This window comes from Spermophilus citellus (genome assembly GCF_964194105.1).
Source record: "Spermophilus citellus genome assembly, chromosome: 7".
Classification (NCBI taxonomy): domain Eukaryota; kingdom Metazoa; phylum Chordata; class Mammalia; order Rodentia; family Sciuridae; genus Spermophilus; species Spermophilus citellus.
Window position 1 is genome coordinate 77,688,785 of NC_138188.1, and position 21,400 is coordinate 77,710,184.

General features: G+C 35.9%; 1 long non-coding RNA gene across 1 annotated transcript in view; it reads right to left on the reverse strand.

Moving 5' to 3' along the window:
* Nucleotides 1-13,648: 13,648 nt before the first annotated feature.
* LOC308653470 overlaps nucleotides 13,649-21,400 on the reverse strand; it is a 63,687-nt gene continuing 55,935 nt past the window's right edge. The window contains exons 2-4 of the long non-coding RNA XR_014023050.1: nucleotides 19,876-19,941; nucleotides 14,291-14,404; nucleotides 13,649-13,684 (exon numbers count right to left, since the gene is read on the reverse strand). This is a non-coding gene — a long non-coding RNA (uncharacterized lncRNA). The remainder of the gene's footprint in view (nucleotides 13,685-14,290; nucleotides 14,405-19,875; nucleotides 19,942-21,400) is intronic.

Sequence of the window (21,400 nt, forward strand, 5' to 3'; positions counted from 1 at the left end):
ACATTATCTTCAGAGGAGCAACAGTAAGACAAACAACCATCTCCTTAACAGAAACCATGAAAGTCAAAAAACTATGTGCTAAGAGAAAATAACAATAGCATTGCATTTTATTTTCACTAAAAATATCCTTCAAGGATAAAAGCAAAATGTAGTTTTGGACATACAAAAATTAACTGAATTCTTCACCAGCAGACACGCATTAAGGAAAATGCTAACAGGTAGTCTTCAGACAGAAGGCACATGATCCCAGATGGAAGCACAAAGGTGCAAGAAGGAATTAATAATAATAAAGAGGATAAAATGTGGTAAATATTAGTGAATATTTACTTTGTAACACAATAAAATTGCCTTATGGGAAAATAATTGACAGATAATTACAATAATAGCACAAAAGTCAGAGAAAAGTAAGTAAAATTGGAATGTTCTGAATATTACAATCATTGCAACATGTGCAATTTTATTTACTAGTGTTGTACACATAGTGGACAAGTTCTCATGTAGAATATCTAGTCCATCTATATGTTTAGAAATGCTTGATTCATTTAAAAGTAGAAAGAGTAGAATAAAACTTTTATAAACAGCTTTTAAAACCTGATGAGAAACACTGTGTTTGGAATTGTTAAACCACCTCTGAACTGTATACCATCTGTAATTGTTCATTGGGTTGAGGAAGATTGGAGGAAAGAAATTGCAAAAGATGTTCTGTTGGCATGTGCTAAAAAAATCTCAGCTTATCTATTGTCCTGTTCTTTAGAAATAAATATATATATATATATATATATATATATATATATATATATATATATATATATATATATATCTTCATTGTGTTATCTGAGAAGGCCTAAAAGAAACAACATCCTAGAAGCAATGAACACCCCTAGCACCCAGATCTTGATCTTTAATATCAATTTCCAATAAAATAAAAAGAACTCAGAAGGACTTCTCAGAGAAATGACTAACTGGGACAAGGACAGCAAATATACAAGAGGAACCTGGAGCAACTTGTAATGCCAGAAAGAAAGAGTTCAAATGCACACACAAGTGCGTGCACACACACTGATGGGAATATTTCAAAAGGACATAGTAATCAACTGAAAGAGCTCCCAATGGCCAAAGCTAGAACAATTTATGCAACAAAATAAATGAAGTAGTACTGGGTTGTAGCCCAAAATATTAAATGTTGAATATCTGTAAGCCCATACTGATATAAATAAACCAATGAATAAATGAACACAAACAAAAAGAAACAAATGTCCAACACAAAGGAATTTCAAATAAATTACATAGGTACTCCATCCTAAAGGAAGAGGAGCAAAGTCTATGTATAAGAAACTTTCTTTCAAAGAATACAGTAGAGAAAGTAAGGAAAGGAAGTGAGAGAAGAATATTTTTATGAAACTTGATAAACACTCTTTCAACCAGGAGAGCAAGGTCAACTTCAACAGTCATAAAACATATTGATAATACTTGCTATTATATGACGACAGTGGCCCTTTCTGTCTATGATCTTCCCAAAACCTTTTAACAGCAGCCTAATCGTTTTTAAAAAAAAAAATACAGTAAGTTACAATAGAGGGGCATCCTACACCATACCTGACTGGTATGCCTTAAAATTGCTGAAGTCATTAAAAACAGGGACTATCAAGAAGAATAAAGGAACATGACAACTGTGATGAGGTATCCTGAATGAGATCCTGAAACAGAAAAATTACATTAGACAAAAACTAAGTATACTTTCAGAGCCTATGAAATTCAGTAATAACATATCAATATTGATCATTAATTATACCAATGTAACACTAATGTATGATGCTAACAACAGGGGAATCAAGGGGCAGAGGCTAGGTATATAGGAACTCTGTACCATCTGCTCAGTTTTTCTGAAACCAAAATGCATTCTAAAAATAAAGATTAGTTTTTAAAAGGCAAGATAAATGTAAACTAACTGAACAGATGAGAAAAATGGAAAGCTATAAAGTAAGACAATAAGCACATATCCAATTATATCAGTAATCTCATTAAATGTAAAGAGATGAATGCTTCCAAATTTTTTAAATATTTTTTATTGTAGTTGGACACAATACCTTTATTTTATTTATTTATTTTTATTTGGTGCTGAGGATCAAACCCAGGGCCTGACATGTGCTAGGCGAGCGCTCTACCGCTGAGCCACAACCCCAGCACCAAATGCTTCCAATTTAAAAACAAATATTATCAGTCTGAATTTTCAAACACACATGTGTTATTTATGAAAGACAACTTTAATAAAAGATACAAAATGATTGAAAGTGAAAGAATGGGGAAACATGTCAAGTTAATACTAACCAAAAGAAAGCTGTGTATCTTTTTCCATGTTTTTACTTTCAATCATTCTGTCTTCAGATAAAAGAGTGATATGTTCAGAATATACTTCATCAGATAAAATAGAGCTTAAAACAAGAAACATTATTGAAGATAAAAGGAACACTCTGCGATAAGGTAAAGGACAATCACCAGAAAGATATGATCAATTAAAATCTATTATTACCTAATAATGAAGCCTCAGGATTTTTTAAAGCAAAAATTGACAGAATTAAGAAGAGAAAAAAAAGCTACAATCAGTAAGAGTTATTTAAACACTTGTCTTGGTATTGAAAGAACAGAAAGACAAAAGCAATAAGTCAGTAAAGATCTATACTATTTTATGTTCTTGATGAACAAACTGAATTTAGTAACCATGGATTTAGTAACTGCCCCCACAAATGCAGAATACAAATTGTACCCAGGCTATCTATTCTTCCTTAAAGCAAGTCTTAGCAAATTTTAAAATGTTAAATCAGAATATGTTCTCTCTGACCACAGAGGGCTATAACTAGAAATAAATAACAAAAATGATTAGTTGGAGATTAGCTATATGCTTAGAAACTAAACAGCACAGATTTAAATAACCCACGGATCAAACAACAATAGACACTGGTAATTTAAAAATATTTTCAACTAAAAAATAAATGCAATATAACATTTCAAAACATATAGGTTGCATACAAAACCAGACTTATACAAGAAATTTATATATTTAAATACTTAAATTAGAAAAGAGATTGAAAAATCAATTGTCTAAGCATTCATTCTCAAGGAGCTAGGTAAAGAAAAGCAAAATGATGCAAAGAAAATTGAAAAAACAAAATAATACATATAAAAACAAACATGAATGTAGCAGAAAACAGACATGCAATACAGAAGATAGAACACAAGTTATAATATCCAGGAATGAAAGAGGAAATATCACTACAAATACCATTTATATCTTAAAATTAATTTAAAGGATGCAATGAATAACTTAGCCCAATAAATTTGATAATTTAGATGATATGAACAAATTCCTTGGAAAACATAACTTACTAAAAGTGACACAAGAACAAATAAAAAATATTTCACATAGGAAGGCTTTCACTACATATATCAATATACACAGGAATATTTAATTTGCTAGTTTCTTCTTTCATGAGCTTTAAATTTTGTATCCACAAGGAACTTGCCTATTTCACCTAGTTTGCCAAATTTATGTGCCTAAAGTTGTATGTGATGTTCAATTTATTATCCTTTTAATGTCTGTAGGGCTGGTAGTAATAGCCCCTATTTTATACCTGACATTGACCATTCACATCTTCTCTTTTTTTTTTCCCTCACTCTAGCTAGATGTTTATCAATATTAACGATATCCTCAAATAACCTGATTTTGATTTCTTTTTTTTCTGTTTAATTTTTTTATACTTTATTCCTTATATCAATAGGTTAAGAAAGTAAAATTTTCCCAGGTACTGATTTATAGATACTATTTATAAGTAGAATCAAAAAGCTCAGTTTCACAAACAGTAACATTCAGTGATCTCTTTAAATGCAATTTTAATCCTTATTTTAAGCTAAGGGCAATAATTTAATGCAGTAAGTTAAATTCACACAAAACCTGTATACTGTGAACTACAAAAGTGGTTTTTGTAGCTACATACAGTTTTAGTCAACTACACATTTCCACAAGTACTTACAAATATGTTAAAAAAACACTACCCCAAATGTTTATCCTACCATTAGCTCATTAAACATTGCCATTCCTGCTCCTGAAAGTAGATGATTGGGAAAATGAGTTCTAAAACTTAAAAAGTAACCTAAGTCCAAAAAATTTTAAATCAAAAAAGTCTTTCAACATGGAAGCATCAACATGAAACTTTTAAGTTTCTAAAAAAATGAAAATAAAAAAATCACTCTTTAGAAAATATTAAAACAAATTATCATTTAAGACACATAAACATTCTTACAAAAACTTGTAGTTTCAAATATCATCTCCTTAAAAGAAAACCAGTTCACTATCTTTAATAACATCTCAGACCACTGTTGTCTAAAAACTTCAGAATATGTAAGGCATATGTCTCAGCTGTCATAGTCAAAATGACACTTAGATTTCACATATTAAACAGCTATAGTATAGCTTATAATGGCACAAATATACCTAACACATAAATACTACTTCATCCTTTACATAGTCAAAAGTCAGAAGGAACTGCATAATTTGTAAGGTACTTTAACTTACGTGTAGTCATTAAACTCAGTAAGTAATTCAAGTATAGTCATGTAAAGGCAGGCAATTAAAGGCTCAAGGATCACTCTAAGATCAAAGACATGAAAATAAAGGCTGAAAACTTTGTTTCTCCATCTTTCATTTACATGCCTAGATATTAGGACATTACTGAACAAAATACACAATTATTATATATGATTTCCACAGAATATAATGAAATTTCATGAAGTACAAAAATTTTCAAGATCCGTAGTTTGCTTCATCAAATGCATTTCTAGCTCGTTTCAATTCTTCATTCATGGTAAGCAAGTCTTTAACCCTAGCAAACTTCCTTGGGTCCTTTCGAATCAAGAAGACGATATCTTCAACTTGTACTCGACCTTGTCTTCCAATTGACATTGCCTTGTGAGTGTAACAGAAAAAGCTGGTTCTAAGACTGTACATACCATAGGATTCCAATTTTATAAAAAGCTTCAAAATACATACAAAAAGGTAAAATGATAATCACCAAAATGTCAGAACTAGTTGTCTCATTTCAGTGATGAACTCTATGACAAGATCTTCAAGAATATCCACTGACTCAGTGTAAGGATTCTGGTCATCCCCAAACCCATACATCATACATCGTAATTCTTTAGAAAAAAGTCTCTTTCTTTTACCCTGTACACCTTCTGCACCTCCTCCAATTTCTTCATTTTCCTCCTCAAAGGTCGGGTCTTCTTCTTCATCTGCCATCCCACTAGCCCGCCAGCCCACCCTGATTTTGATTTCAATGATCTTTCTCTATTGCTTTTGTTTCCTATTTTACTGATTTCTGCTTTTGACTTTAGTTTTTCCCTTTGCTCTGCTTACTTTATGCCTAATTTGCTCTTCTTTTTCCAACATTCTAAGGTAGAAATTGATAAAGTACTTTTATAAAAAAATTTACAATTAATAATCGTACTTATGATAAAAGGTTGAACATTATCCATTTAAGACCAAGAACAAGACAAGGATGTCCACTCTCATTGCTGCTATTCTGTATCATAAAGGAGATCATAGCATAAAGTAAGAAACAAAAAAGGCATACATATTGGAAATAAAGAAATCTCTCAATTTTTAGAAGCCACAATTTTCTATATAGAAAAATCCTAAAAAATCTACTAAAGAGAATAAATCAGATATAACTTTTCTATATTCAATATAAATACACAATCAGTGTACAACCACATCATGTACAACCACAAGAAGGAAGTTATACCCCGTGTATGTATAATAAGTCAAAATACATTCTACTCTCATATGTAACTGAAAAGAACAAATAAAAACTTTAAAAAAGAAAAAAATCTAAAGGGGGAGGTAGTGTGGGGAACAACTGAACAGCAAATAAAATATAACATTTCAAAACATGTAGATTTCAAAACATGTAGAAATCATGATTTTTGCAAGTTTGCAGGATAAAGATCACTATTAAAAAGGTAAGTCGTGAGTCTACATATTAGCAGTGAAGAATTGAAAATTGAAATATAAAAGCAGAATTATTTATAATACCATCAAAAACACAAGACATTTAGGGGTAAGTCTAACAAACAGAGCAAAAGCTGTACACTGAAAAGTGTAAAACATTATTAAGAAAAATGAAAGAATTAAATAAACATACTGAGGTCAACTGGGAGCATGCTCAATACTATTCCAGATATCAATTTCTTGCCAAATAGACCTACATAGCCAGCACATTCCTGATCAAGTTTCTAACAGGTTTATATGTAGAAATAGACAATCCAATTCCAAAATATATATGGAAATAAAAAGACCTAACATAGCATATTTCCCCACCAGGCACCCACAGAGTCCCTAAAACCAAGTTTCTCACTATCCTTAGGATTTAATATTTTCTCTCCTAACTATTTGCTCCGTAATAATTGCTAAATATATTGTATCTTGAATAATAATACATCATTTAAACCACAATCATGTTTTATGATGAGCAAAGATTGACATAAATATCCTCAATTAAAATAACTTTCCCTTCTTCATTGGCTGGTTAGGAAGAACAAAATTCACATATCAATGTGTGAATTAATCTTTTTTTCTGGAATATAAAAGTGTGAATCTGTGCTTCTGCCCTTGCAAGCCACAGAATAGTGTATTCTTTTCCATATTTTTGAAGCAGCTTCTGTCACTAACATCTGTTGCTCTTGGTATATTTATGTGAAGATTTATGCCAGTTATTGTGAGCACTATCAAAAAGGAAGGTAGGCAGACCATGTGAACCAAAGCCTTAAAATATGAATAGAGGGACTTTATTTTAAAAGCAGCACCTATGCCATAATCCCTCAAACACATGCCTTAGGTTTGAGCTTTACCTATCTTTGTGGACATGTCTGTCAAATAACTAATGATCCTTCTGATCATTTTGCCTCCTTATCCCTTACATTCCGCCACCCCCCTGCTTGACCCAGTCATCTCCTCAGACTTTCTGTGTGTGGCAAGTCTCTAAACCTCCTAGAAATTCAGGGTGGATCTCTGCTGCGCCAATTTGATTAGCTCATTTTTCAAAGTTTCTGGGTCGATGCGGACCACCACAAAGCCAGCTTGGCCAAGGGATGGAAATCAATAAGGAGGGAGTCCACAGGAGCGACAGGGGTCGGGTTCAGAAACCTTGCCACACAGTGCGCCGGCTTTGTTGAGCATCATGGCATGGGCCCATGTTCTGTAAACTTTTCATCTGCGCACAAATTGCATTTCACAGCGATACTAAAAGGGTGGGTTACTTGTGCTGCATGTGGGAGGTATGGGCACAAATCCTGTTATCAGATAATGGGATTATCATGCATGCCTCCTGAGCACACTTTCAAAGTTTATTCCTCCTAATCTTCATATACAGCTATCATGGGCCAGCCATTTTATGATACAACAAATAAAATTGCTGCCAAATCATGTTTAAAGCCATTATTATTGTTCTCATTATTTCCATCATCACGTCTGAGTTGAACTCCAACAATAACCACATTAAGGTGAATACTATTTTTTCCTCCCACATCCACACTGCCACACCCCTACCTGCCCCAAGTAAAACCAACTTGTTTCTTACTATATGTTCTGAAGCTCACAGAAAATTATAGGACTCAAGAGAATTCAGGGGGAAAAATCAATAAGGAAAAAAGAAAAGACCAGGTATTTTAGCAACACTGATAAGATGTCTTTTATGGACTTTATAACCTAAAAGCTACTGTAAGTACTCGTTTAACATCTATGTTGTCATTAGCTTTGATTTAATCCTCTATTTAGTTTTAGGTTATGAGCAGCACAGGTACAGCTTGAATCCTGCATCCCAATTTCAAAAATTCCATGTCTCTTTCATTTCTTGGGGCTAGGGAGACCTCATACTGTGCATCCTGTGCTCTGGCTTCACCACTCCAGCTGGGGAAATTAATCTGCGCGATTAATTAGACCATGATCCTCAGGGATGAGGTGACTGTTGATCCAAGTTTCTGAACTAACAATCAGAAAACCCTGATCTATCAAAGACTTTTTTCCTCAAATGTGAATTTGTTTATTTAATTTGAAATTATTCAAGGGATGCAAACAAAACCCTTTTTAGATATACATTTAATGAATCATTTTGACTACAAATTATGTGAAGAGAAACACAAAACATGTACAGATTAAATATATAATTCAGTAGTGATACATATCTATTCAACTATATGCACAATATATAAACATCTGAAATCAAAAGTATCCTAAAATATGTAGGTTGAATGATTACCTCCTATGCAAGATGAGTCTGATGAGAAATTATGAAATGCACCAAGTTTTATTTGGTACCAACACCAAATGGGATCCTTGAACTAGACAGAGCCTCTTTAGATACCATCAGTCCTTCCAGATGGGATCCTGCATACTCCAGATTAATTGCACTTCTCTATCCATCCTGAATATCATATATCATTCCCCCAGGATTTTTCATTTCATGACTGTATTAAGGGAATTTTGGGGGGGGATACTGGGGATTGAACTCAGGGGCACTGGACCACTGAACCACATCCCCAGCCCTGTTTTGTATTTTTAATTAGAGACAGGGTCTAACTGAGTTGCTTAGCGCCTCACCCTTTCTGAGGTTGGCTTTGAACTAGCAATTCTCCTGTCTCAGCCTCCCAAGCCACTGAGATTACAGGAGTGAGCTACCACACCCAGCCATGCCTGCATTATAATAAGATAATTCCATTCAATACCCGCTGAAGGTGTCACACCATTGTAATCATCAGTGTAGTTGTGGACTGGAATATGTTTGCAGCTTACTACCTTCTGGACCCTAGGCAAAAATTCTAGGAACTCACCCCTGTCCTAACAACCCTTCTGAATTTGATAGGGCAATAGACTCCTGTCTTATACAAGATTTCACTTTTCACCATTTTAATTACCTGCAGTCAACTGTGATTCAAAAATATTAAGTGAAAAATACCAGAAATAAACAATCCACAAGTTTTTAATTGTGCACCTTTCTGCGAAGCATGATGAAATCTTACACTGTCCCACCAGAGATGTGAATCGTCCCTTTGTCCCACATATGTGCACTGCGGTCACTAACCACCCAGGAGTCTCTTGGTAACCAGCTCAGTTATCAGATGGGCTGCTGTGGTACCCCAGAGGTAGTGTTTGAGAAAACCTCACATAGTGGCCCAATTGCTCCATCACAATGCCCGCCTGCTGCATCTCACATTCTCCTCGCTCACCTCATCACCCGGGCATGGTGTCAGCCCCCATCACCACAGGAAGGTATGTGCAGTAAAACAGTTTATTCTGACAGAGACCACATTTGCTTAAGCTTTATTATAGTACGTTGTTATGATTCTTCCATTGTAATATTGTTATTGTTAATCTCTCACTACACCTAATTTATAAAATAATTATACATGTACATGGGAGAAAGCATAATACCTACAGGGTTCAGTAATATTCACAGCTCCAGACATTCACTGTGGGTCTTGGAACCTATTATCCCATGGATAAGGGAGGACTGCTGTAATCATTTCCTGGCTTTACTTTATAGTTCTACCATCCCAGTATGAATCCTCAACCTATGTAATTTAGTTTTGACTACTTTTGAATAGTCATTCATACAATTTTTACCTTATTTAAATGGAATACATCTAAATATGTGTTTTTTGCATCTAGCTTCTTTTATTCAAATTATTACATAAAATTCATCTATGCCCATATGGTGGTTGTTGTTCCTTCACTTTTTTCTTGCTGTATAGTATTTCATTTTATGAATATATCATAATTTATTTATTTCTTCCATTATTAATGAGTATTTAGTTTGTTTCTAATTTGAAGCTATTTTAATTCATACTGCTATAAACACTCTTATAAATGTTTTCCTGATAAACATAGTCATTCTATAGAATATCGTCTTAGGAAAGGTATTTTTTTAGTAACAGAATATACACATCTACAACTTTACAAGTTAATGATAGTTTTCTAAAATGAGAGCATCAATTCACCACCTCACCCCCTCCCAGCAGTATGTGAAACTTTCCATTGTTCCACATCTCAGTCAACTTTTTATGATTATAATTTTAAGTTTACCCAGTCTAATCAGTATGTAATTGTACCTCTAGGTAGTTTTAATTTGCATGATTTTAATGACTAATGAGTCTAAATGCCTTTACATATATTTATTGTCCATTCAGATATTCTGTCTTGTGCTTTGTCCAATTCTTTTCCATTTTCCGTGAGGGTGTCTTTCTTATTTTCCCCTATTGAATTGTGGAAAGTCTTTTTATATTTGGAATATGGCCCTTTCCCTCTTAGATGTGTTTCAAGTGTGTTCTCCCTCTCTGTGATTTTCTTTTTCCTTCTCTTGCTGTGACTTACTGTGTCTTCTGACACATGTAGTAAATTTTAACTATCTTTTTTTGCCATGTGCCTTATTTTAAAATATCTTTTGCTAAATATATTCTCCTAGATTCTCTTTAAAACGCTTATTGTTTTGCATTTGACATTGAGTTCTACTTTCCACCTAAAATTAACTTTTGTCGTGATGTACAATATGGATCCAGTTTCTTTTTTTTCCCTTTTCTGCATCCTTCTTCTCTTCCTTCCCTTCGCCTCCTCTGTGTCATCTTTCATTTATGGTTCATTTGTCTTTGTACCTTTTATTTAAAAGATAGTCCTTTTCCTAATACTCTGCATTGCCTCCCTTGTAATAATAATCAATTCATAAGCATATGTATGAATGCTTCAACTCTATTATCTTCATTTCTCCATCCTTGAACCAAAACAATGTTTTATAATTATTAATGCTTTTAAGCCTTAGAATCAAATAGAGCAAGTCTCCTCACATTGGTCTTCTTGATTTAAAGTATCTTGGCTATTTTCAGCCCTGTGCTTTTCCATATAAATTTAGCATTAGCTTGTCAAGTTTTACATTCACACACAGAAAAATGGTGTTGCTACTTTTCACTAGGATTACAGGTGAAACTTCATAGTAGTTTAAAGAGAATTAACATTTTTTAAATATTGGGTCATCAAATCCATAAACATTTAATTTGCCTTTATTTTCTTTCAAGTTTTACAGTTTTCTTCACAAAGATTCTCAAAACAATTTAAGATCTAAACCTAAATGCTATTTTCTAAATATTGATTGTGGATATGTAGCAATGCAATTAATTTTTATATTAACTTGTATCCACTATTAAAATTGCTTTTATAATAATGCATTCACAAGTTCTTTCAGATTTTCTGCCATAATCCAATCTTCCCTGCCCCCTGTACTGGGGATCAACCCTAGGACTTCATGCATGCTGGATGAGTGTTCTATCACTGAACTACACTCCTTGTACATTTGGAGGACATTCAAGATCCAAACAATAGCAATTCCCTTTATCTCACTCTCACATACCAAGCATATCTCTCCTGGCCTCAATATTCCCAGGGCCAGTTGCCAGGCTACTAGGTAGCTCCCTCTAGCTCTAAGACTGCCATTTATTATTTCACATAGCCAGTTCTCAGTAATAATAATAATGATAATGATAATAATAGTAATATTGGTGAATGCTTCATTTCTTTCTTTTCAATCCTTATATAGACCTTCAATATCCATGAGTTCCACTTCCATTAATTCAACCAACCACTGGTCAAAAGTATTCAAAAGAGGGCTGGGGTTGTGGCTCTGCAGTAGAGCACTCACCTGGCACGTGTGATCCTCAGTACCACATAAAAGTAAACAAATAAAATAAAGGCACCACTACAAAAAAAATTTAATTTAAAAAATACATTCAAAAGAAAAATTTTCATCTATACTGAACATGTACGGACTTTCTACTTTTTTCCCCCTCAACAATACAACTATCTACACAGAATTTAGATTGTATCAGGTATTAAGTAATCTAAAGATGATTTAAAGTAATGGAAGAGGGGCTGGAGTTGTAGCTCAGTGGTAAAGCATTTGCCTTGCACGTGTGAGACACTGGGTTAGATTCTCAGCACCACATATGAATAAGTAAATAAAATAAAGGTTCATCAACAACTGAAAAAATAGTTCTCTTTAAAATAAATAAATAAAGTAATGGAAGAAAAAAGAAGGAGGATTAAAGTACAGGTAAGGATGCGTATAAGTTATATGAAAATACTATGGCATTTCATATAAGGGACTTACACATCTGTAGATTTTGATATTGGGTAACCAATTCCTCATGAATATTGAGTATTATGCATCTTATTTCTTTTTTTAATCTAACTGATTTTTCTCAGACTCAGCTAAAATTATTAATGGAAATGTAATAGTAGGCATCTTTGTATTCTCCTAATTGTCTCATTTGTACCCATGGGATTTTAAACCACACAGAGTGGTTAATGCCATTGAAAGAATAGATTCACCAGGAGAAGGGAACACACCATGTCACCTAGAACCAGTAAAGAGCACCAGATTTGGTGAGGGACAGAAGCAGGAGTAAGGCAAAACCTAGTCCAGAGCCTTTATTGGGATTTTCCTTAAGAAAGGCCAGGCAGGGGACGGGGAAACGTGGAGGACTAGCTAAAGTGGGAGTATAGCTCTGTGGCAGAGCATGGGCTCAGTATGCACTGGGCTCTGTGTGAATACCCAGTACCACCCATAGGATTTGGCTAATTTGAATAGTACACAGCAGACTTTGAGCGATAGGGAGCTACCTACTTGCCCAATACCTGGCTCTCAGTATACTGAAGCCAGGGAAATATGCTTGTGACACATGAGTGTTAGATAAAAAGGAGTTGCTATAGTATGGATCTTGAAGATTCCCAAAGGCCCGTGTGTTGAAGGCTTGGTCCCAGCCTGTGGCACAATTGGGAGTGGGGAGCCTTTAGGAAGTTAGGGCCTTGCGAGGGAGGAAGTTAGGCCGTTGGGAGAATGCCTTTGAAGGCTATATTGGGACCCTAGACCTTTCTCTCTCCTCTCTCTCTCCTGGCTGCCATGCAATGAACAGGCCTCCTCTGCCATGCACTGCTACTCTGATGTACTGTTCTACCACAGGCCCAAAGCACCAGGGCCAAGAGCACAAAGGCTGAAACCATGAGCCAAAATAAACCTTTCCCTTATTAAGTTGATCATATCAGGTATTTGATGAAAGCCTAACTAACACAGGGGTGGTTGACTTGCATATAAAAGCATATTCCCAATTAAGTTGTCTTTTTTTTAGAAACGGTATGTTATCCAGGCTGGCCTCAAACACCCACACTCAAACTATCCTCTTGCCTCAACCTCCAAAGTAGCTGAGAACTACTGGTGCTCACCACCATGTTCAGCCAGTTGTCTATTGTCTACTAATTTTAGGAACTGTCCAGCTCAGTGAGGACAGTTTCTCCATAGCTAGGAAGATTTTTGAGATGTCAGCACATCATAAGCTATAGAAAATAAAAAACACAATAAACACACTGGTCTAAAAGAGAAAGCTTTCAACATTTCATTAGTTTTTGTTTTCTTTTAGATATGCCTTATCCTAAAAATGTTCTTTTCTAATCCTAGTTTTTAAAAATATTTTTCCAAATTAGGGACAGATGTTGAATTTTATCAAATATTTTACTGATCAAAGGGCTGGGGATGTAGCTCAGTGGTAGAGCACTTACCTAGCATGCACAGTGCTCTGGATTTGATCCCCAGTACTGAAAAAAAAATGCACATACACATATATAGAACTGCCATGTCTTCTTTGAGAAGTTTAATCTTTTTACCATTATGAAGTAAAGACCATTAATTCTATCACTGCTTTCTTCCTAAATTCTTTTTTTATCTGATATTAATATATAGCTGTAGCCAGGCACAGTGGCTGGAAGGGTGTTGAGGCAGGAAGATTACAAGTTCAAAGCCATCCTTAACAATTTAGTGAGACCCTAAGCAACTTTGTGAGACTCTGTCTCAAAATAAAAAATAAAAAAAGGCTGGGAATGTGACTCAGTAGAGCACCACTGGGTTCAATCCCCAATACTAAACACACACACACACACACACACACACACACACACACACACACATACACACACACAGCTGCTCCCATTTTAAAACAAACTGGGGAGAGGGGAGGGATTAGTATTCTACTTTCAGTTTTTCTATATCTTTTCATCTTTATACTTTATATATATTGCTTGAAAAATTATATTTATTATAAATATATATAACATTCATATATATGTGACTGTAATCATACAGTTTTTTAACTAGAGCACTGAGTCCATTTATAGTTAATGTTACTGTTATGGTTATTATCTTACCGCAAAGCCTCTATCTGTGTGCTGGCTTTGGGTTCCTTTTTCTTGCTCCCCTCTTTTGCCTTCTTGTGTAGGGATTGCTTGGTTTTGTTTCATCTTGTTTTTATGGTATTTTTCCTGTTTGTGTGAAAGATATAGTCTTTTAGATTTCTTTTATTAGTGACCCCAGAATTTCCAAAATGGATCTTTAACTGACAAAGTCTAATGTAAGTTGAAAATTTATTTATAAGGAAATTTTAAGAGCAACCGTAGTATCATAATCCTCCAGATGTCATTTTCATTTCTTCCTTTAAGGCTTCTGGCAGCACAGGATCAGATCATTTTATTGGGATTTTCCAGGCAGCCCAGAGGATCAGGAAAAAATGGTTTACTTTTAGTCCATTTTCAAGCTATAATTGTAGTGAAAGAAGTGGGGACAGGTGTAATTTAGCAGGACACACATCCTTTCTGTGTCCTAGATTTGGATCTGACACTTCTAGCTCAGCCTTATTACTGCCTCTTCTAAATTATAAAAGTAATCAAATGATGTATTAACATCCTGAGCTCCCATACTCTCCTAGATCTCAACACCATAATTGTTGACTGTATTTTTTGCTCTTTAATGCTTTTTTTAAAAAAAAATTTAATGTGAACTTTTTTATTTTAGTTACTCATGACAGTACAATGACCTTGACATATCATTCAGAAAAAAAAAAAATTTAATCTATTCCATTCCACTCTTCAATTTCAGTGTTATGGAGAGATCACCCTCAGTTCTGCAACTTTAGTTCTTGGAGCTATCTATTACCTTGAGAACCTGGAGATGTGGCAATAAAGTCCTGCTATCAGGCAGTTGACATTCTAGTTGAAGAAAGAGATGATAAACAAGTAAAAGTATCTACATGGATTGAGCAGGTGAACTACGCAAAATGCTGGCAAAAAAACTTCTTAGGCAGGTGTTCTGGTTTAGATGTAGAATGTCCACGAAAGGCCCAAGTGTTGAGGGCTGGGTTCCCAGTGCAGCAGTATTCAGAGGTGGGCTTTGGGGAAGTGATTGGATCTTGAGGGCTCCAAACTCACCAGGGGATTACATTGATGTATTCACAGCTGATTGGACTATTGGATGTGGTGGAAACTGTAGGAGGTGGAACCTAGTTGAAAGAAGGGAGTCCTTGAGGGCCTGCCCTTGGGGACTATATCTTGTCCCTAGCATGCCTCTCCCCTCTCCTCACCCTCTCTCTCTTTCTCTGCTTCCTGGCTGCCAGGAGGTGAGCAGCTTTCTTCCACCATGCCCTTCTGCTATATTTCTACCTTGCCACAGGCCTAAAATCAGTGGAGCCTGAAAACTGAAAACTCTAAAACCATGAGCCAAATTAACTCTTCTGGGGCTGGGGATGTGGCTCAAGTGGTAGCGTGCTTGTCTAGCATGCATGAGGCACTAGGTTCGATTCTCAGCACCACATAAAAATAAAATCAAGATATTGTGTCCACCTAAAACTAAAAACTAATATTTAAAAAAAAGAAAAACTCTTCCCTCCTTGAAGTTGGTTTTCTCAAGTATTATGTCACAGTGACTAACACAGCATGTGAGGGAAGTTCAAAGGGCCTGAGATGGGAGAGTGCTGGTGCTTAGAACCCCAATAGGGAAGAAGAGTGCCTGAGGCCCAGACTGAGAGGAGGAGGGCTGCAGAGGTGAGGCAGGGTGGCCAAGACCAGAATGTGCAGGGCCTGAAAGGACTTCATTCGAGGATGATGAAAAGTTTTTAGTGAGGAGAGACTTGAAATGCCTTGTATTGGTTTGACATTGCTCTGGCTGCTTTGTGGAAAACAGCCTGTAGATCTTCAATAATGGTTTAACACACTCTAATAAATTCTGTTTACCTCCTAAATTAACTACGGTCGTAAAACAAAAAAATAAAAATGCTTAACTGATATTTCTACAGAAAAGACTACAGAGAAATGTGGGGTATTGGGCTAGGAAACCAGCAGTCCTGGTGTGCAGAAGACTCAAACCCTGTTCCCCTGGATCTGGCCTCCCAAGGGTCTGGCTGCTTATTTGAAACAGCCCGGCCTACAGCAGGAGACCTGAGAAAAGTGCTGCAACCTGGTCCCAGGCTGCTCAGGGGCCAACCACTCCCTGAAACAATCAAGGTCCTGTTTCCAACCTAGATCACCAGTCCAGATCTCCCCCTCTCTTATCCCCAGTGGGAGCCTTTGTGTCCTCTGCACCCCATGCTTCATGAGGTCACCTCTGTCACCTGAGATGTCCCCAGATTGGAAAGATATCTGGCTGTTGAACCAGGGATAAAAGTTACAAAGGGCACAAAATAGGTGACCACTGAGTAGTAGCTGAACACGTGACTCATCTTCTGCTACAGAGAGAGCACACTCAGACTAGCACAAGACTTCAGAGAGCAGAGAGCAGTTTTCAACCACTCGTGAAAATGAAGTGGAAGTGATCATGGCAAAATTAGAAGATAAATGCTTATGTTTAAAACTCTAAAGAAAATGGTTTTGCAATTCCTAAATTAAATGTGTGAACAGATGTTAAATATTATATATCCCATAATCAGCCATGAAGTCAAAACAGTCATTTTACTCCCTTGTATGATAATACTTCATCTTTTCAGAATCCTGCTATCCAGCTATTTCAGATATCTAGAATACAGATAAGAAAGGCAGTACACACACACACACACAAAAAAAAAAAAATTATCCAAAGAATTTAGATAGATTGAACACAGTTTGTTTACTAGGCCTCCTACCTTTAACCATAGGAATGAAACTCACAACCTCTTTTAAAGTGGTTCTTTCCTCGTAGGTCATTCCTATTTTCTCAGTTCTCTTGTCTTAGTTTGTTTTTTGTTTTTCCATCTTAGTTATACCCACCATGTTGATACAAGAGGTGAGAAAATGGGTTACCAGAGGAAATGTGTCAGGAACAATCAGAAATAACAGTCTGACATCTGGAGGCCAGAATGAAAATTTGAAAAAACAGGTGCAACATATCAAAAGATATGACAGTTTGGACCCATTTTGTCTATTCACAAAAGGTACTAAAGGACAAAAGTTACAAAAGTACACTGTAGCATTGTAGACCTCCGAAGTAGATAATGATTTCTCATAAAGATCAAGAAAAAAATTGTTTTTCTTTAAAAGGGCAAGAAATGGGTATTGTATTTAGCATTAAAACAGTCAAGATTCCTTTGAAAAGTGAGGGCCTGTGGAGGTGAATTTCACCTATTCCAACCACTATTTTACTACAGAGGTTAAATATCCCTGATTCAAAAGTCTGAAATCCATGGGCTGGGGATGTGGCTCAAGCGGTAGCGCGCTCGCCTGGCATGCATGCGGCCGGGTTCGATCCTCAGCACCACATACAAATAAAGATGTTGTGTCCGCCGAAAACTAAAAGAATAAATAAATATTAAAAAAAAGTCTGAAATCCAAATGCTCCAAAATCTAAAATTTTCAAGCATTCATGCGATGTCATAAGCAGAAAATCCCACACCTGACCCCATGTGACAGTTGCAGTCAAATACAGGTGCATTAAAAATACTGTATAAAATTAACCTCAGGTTATGTTAAGGTACATATGAAATATAAATGAATTTCTTATTTAGATTTGGGTTCCATCCCCAAAATATTTCATTATGCATGTGCAAATATTCCAAAGCCCCCCCAATATGAAATCTGAAATACTTCCAATCTCAAGCATTTCAGATAAAAGACTGTAGTAATTTTTTTCGTCTCATCACATGGTGATTAGGTAATGCTTTGAAAAGCCCCATGATTATGTGCTTAAGAAATGGGGATCTGGAATCAGACAGATCTAGATTCAACTACTGAACAGCTGTGTGATCTTGGACATGGTACTTAACTTCCTTGAGACTAGGTTCCTGATTTCTAAGATGAAGTAATCAATACCTCCTTCATAAAATTATTGTGAGGATTAAATAAGATGAAGCACATGAGGCACTTACCATACACAGTAATTGCTCAATAAATGGAAGCTATTACTTCTACTATCTTAATGCTAGAGGCAGTAATATCTAAAAACCCTGGACTCTGAGCCAAAATGATAAGTCAAATTCAAATCTTGGCTTGCTACTTAACCTAAGTGTGACCTTGAAGTTACTAAATCTCTCTCTGCCTCCATTTCCTGGACTTTAAAATAGAGAAAGTGGTTGTACCTACTTCACAGAGAAGTGAGATAATATGCACAAAAAGTGCTGAGATCAGGGGCTGGCACATGGTGACTGCCTTGTAAGTGTTGACTGTCATTGCTGTTAATAATTGACCAAACCATTATTATGAAGCACTTCACCTCCTTTGATTAAGCCAGGACTTCCTGACTCTATTTTCTTCTGGCAATCATGTCATAATCAAAGCACTTTTATATATATCATCCCAAGCTACTTTCCTTCTGATACAACCAGGAGAATTTGATACATATACATATATACAAATTTCACACAAATTATTTTACAAGTATTAACTCAATCGTGAATCCTAGTATCAAAAACACAAGTATATGTTTACATTGTAACAAAAATTTTTAAAGAAATTAATGGTGTATAGTTTTGAAAAAATGGGTTTCTTATTCCTCTAAATCACAGTTACTCTGTATAAACTTCATACTGAGTCCAGCACAGTGAAATTAGTTTTAAAAAGTGCAATTCCTTTCATTTAGCATATGGGGGCGCCAAAGGATGCTTTAATCTGTGGTTCTATGTATGGGACAAGGCATACCAGGAGTCAGCCAATCTAGGAATTAACTGGATAGCCACAAGGAGCCTCAATTGTCAGCAGCTTCTTTGAACCTTTCATGTTTAAACTTCTGAAATTGATTCATCTTGGGTACTACCAGGAAAGTTCCTTATAAAAGTATGTCTAAAAGTAACCTTTTGTTATACTGCCATTATGACAGTGCATTTGATTTTTGCCAGGAAGCTGTGCTGTTTTCTGTTAGGCTGGGGAGGAAAACAAAATATATTCCCCAATGAATAATAATATTCATTTGTAAATAGATTTGCAGAGCATTGGAATGGGAATACATTGTCATAATAAACTATGGGTGTATTTAAGGAAGTTGAAGCAAGGGGATGTTTTTAAAAACAGAAATGAGCAGGATTACATCAGATATTTCAAAACAATAATACTTAGCCACAATAATTTAAAACGAAAGTGGCATTAGTTTGAGGATGAAGACAACTGCTGGGTAGATGTTCTTGTAGAAGTACTGTGTGTGTGTGTGTGTGTGTGTGTGTGAGAGAGAGAGAGAGAGAGAGAGAGAGAGAGAGAGACTGGAAATGGAACCCAGGAGTGCTCTAATATTGAGTACATCCCCAGCCCTTTTTGTTTTTATTTTGAGACAGGGTCTTACTAGGTTGTTCAGGCTGGCCTTGAACTTTGGATCCTTCTGACAAGGTCTGCCCAGTCATTCCAAGAGTGCACCACCACTCCCAATGGCAGAAGTACTTTTTGTATAAGATTGTGGTGACCACTTTGTAAGCTTGTAGTTCCATCAGAGCCTTTTGTGACTGTTCCTATCAGGAAGTCATGAGTAAGAACTTTTCCTTCATAACCTCTTGGCTTTACTTACTCACTTGTTGACACAATTGACTTCATTTTGATTCTGACAGCTTTCACATTCTGTTTCCTTTATTTCATTTCTGGTAAATAGAAGTACAGAAGAGCCATCAAATTTAAAATATAAGAAAAAATAATCATGTATAATGCTACAATCTAACCCATCTCCAAAATTCAGCCTCCCAAATTCCCTATTTCTAATTTCCAGTCTCCTATTTCCCAACTGTTAATTCCCTCCACCAGAATTTCCCAATTGGCTAAATTCACAACATTTGAGGAATTTTAACTTTTTTATTCCAAAACAACAAAAAAATATCCATATATCTACCTAGAACTGTATTGTTGTAAAAATGTTTCACTGTTGGAGTTCTGTGGCACAGTCCTGTGAATGCACTTAGCATTAATGAAATGTACATTTAGAAATCGTTAATTTGGTAAATTTTATGTTACATGTGTTGTACCACAATTAAAAGTGTTAAAGTTTTTTTCTAAAAAGAAAAGGAACAAAGCCCAAAGTGCTTAACCACTAACATTTTGATGCACTTAGTTTAAATTAACACAAACAGCTCTATCCATGGTACAGAGAACCAGTGGGAAATGGGCCAATAATCAAACTTATGCTAAGAAAATAAATAAAATAACCTTGTGACTTTGGGACTCCCTGGGCATGCATTCTAGGGAATATACCAAACCCACTGCTACAGATAGTGAAAGGACAAGATAAAAGTGAAGATTAAGAATAGACCTTCAATTTTATCTGCAGTTTCTCCAAGGACTTCACCGCAAGGTCAAAGTGACCCTGAGCACTTCTTTAAAGGGCAGGTGGTGAGCAAAAACTGGAAATACCCTAGATCAACTTCTAACAACCACAAAAATTATTGGGTATCTATGATGTGGGGAAGGAATTTAAGAAAAATTCTGGGATTCTATCTGGACCTCAGTGTGGGATGGAGATGAGGGGTTTTGTTTGGTGGGCTTTAACAGATGGAACCGATTTGGAATTAGACCAAAGAAAGATTATGGACTCTGAGAAGTTCTAGAGGTAGGCTGTGCCTGGGCCAGAAGCTTCTGTCCAAAGCTTTATTTTCATATTGTTTATAAATAAACCTCAGCAGAGAGGCTGGGTTGTAGCTCAGTAGATGCATGCTTAGTCCTTGGGAGGCCTGGGTTCAGTCCCCATCACCAAAAGAAGCAAAGGAAACTTCAGAGGAATGGGGGTATTTGAAGGAATGAACACAGAATTGACTCTTAACTTTGCTAATCATGTTTTCCCAAAGGGAGATGAGAAAGGGAGACAAGTTCCCTTCTCTGAAGCAGAATCTTGGTTGGGGGAAATAAATGCATTGCATATAGTTTTGTATTAGTTTCCTGTAGCTGCTTTGGTGTTGGAACAACACCCGGTTTCTTCTTTGCCCTGTGAAGGTGAGAAGCCCAAACTCCATTTCACTGGGCTGAAGGTTGGCAGGCAGTACAGCCTCCTGGGCTCTAGTGGGGCAGCTATTTTGTTGCTTTTTCCAGCCTGAGAGCAGCATTCCTTACATT